This window comes from Nerophis ophidion, linkage group LG02 (assembly GCF_033978795.1).
Source record: "Nerophis ophidion isolate RoL-2023_Sa linkage group LG02, RoL_Noph_v1.0, whole genome shotgun sequence".
In the NCBI taxonomy this organism is placed as follows: Eukaryota; Metazoa; Chordata; class Actinopteri; order Syngnathiformes; family Syngnathidae; genus Nerophis; species Nerophis ophidion.
In genome coordinates, this window is record NC_084612.1 from 73,602,748 (window position 1) to 73,603,427 (window position 680).

Here is a 680-nt window from a genome sequence, read left to right on the forward strand (position 1 = left end):
GAGGTTGGTACTAGGTGGGATTTGAACCAGGGCCCCCCGGGTTGCGCACGGCCACTCTCCCACTGCGCCACGCCGTCCCTAATATATATATATATATATATATATATATATATATATATATATATATATATATATATATATATATATATATATATATATATATATATATATATATATATATATATATATATATATATATATATATATATATATATATATATATATATATATATATATATATATATATATATATATATATATATTAATATCATGTCTGTGTGATCATGTTTTGTTTTAGTCATGTTCGGTGTTGTTTTGGACTCCCTGTGCACTTTTGTTTGTTTTTGTCACCATAGCAACCCATTAGTTTTCCCCTGTCCTTATGTCACGCACCTGTCTCAGGTTTTGCACTCACACACCTGTCACTAATCTCCACAGCATTATTTAAACCTGTAGTTGCCGGGTAGTCCGCCTGGCAGCTTTACCTTTGCTCACGTCATGCCATGCTACCTCCACTCTGCTTCATGTCTAGTTCACGCTGTTTGATTCATAGTTCCATGCCGAGTCAGTTTTTGTTCATTGTTCATTGTTTCTGCCTTTGCAAGTTTTGTTTCATTAGCCCCCCGCGACCCCGAAAGGGAATAAGCGGTAGAAAATGGATGGATGGATGGATAGTCAAG